This window comes from Taurulus bubalis (assembly GCF_910589615.1).
Source record: "Taurulus bubalis genome assembly, chromosome: 10".
In the NCBI taxonomy this organism is placed as follows: domain Eukaryota; kingdom Metazoa; phylum Chordata; class Actinopteri; order Perciformes; family Cottidae; genus Taurulus; species Taurulus bubalis.
Genome location: NC_136598.1, coordinates 23,722,333 through 23,722,676, shown reverse-complemented (window position 1 = coordinate 23,722,676; position 344 = coordinate 23,722,333).

The following is a 344-nucleotide window of genomic DNA, read 5'->3' as shown; positions in this document are numbered from 1 at the left end:
TGTCACTGTCTGTCTCTCTCAGCACAGTGAAAGAAATGTGTGTGTGTGTGTGTGTGTGTGTGTGTGTGTGTTCATGCTGCTCCGCTACTTCCTCTGCCTTCCTCTCTCTTTCTATTTTCGTTCTTTCTCAGAGTTGCCACTTCTTCTCCCAAACCCCCCTCCCCATACTTTCCTCTACCGCTCCCCTTCTGTCACAGCCCCACAAAAAAAAACAAAAAAAACACACACACACACACACACACACACACACACACACACACACACATACACACCATTGGTTGCCATGGGATCCGGTTGCCATGCAGCAGCCGCAGCAGTATTCACATGGCGCTGGCGTGTGTAGC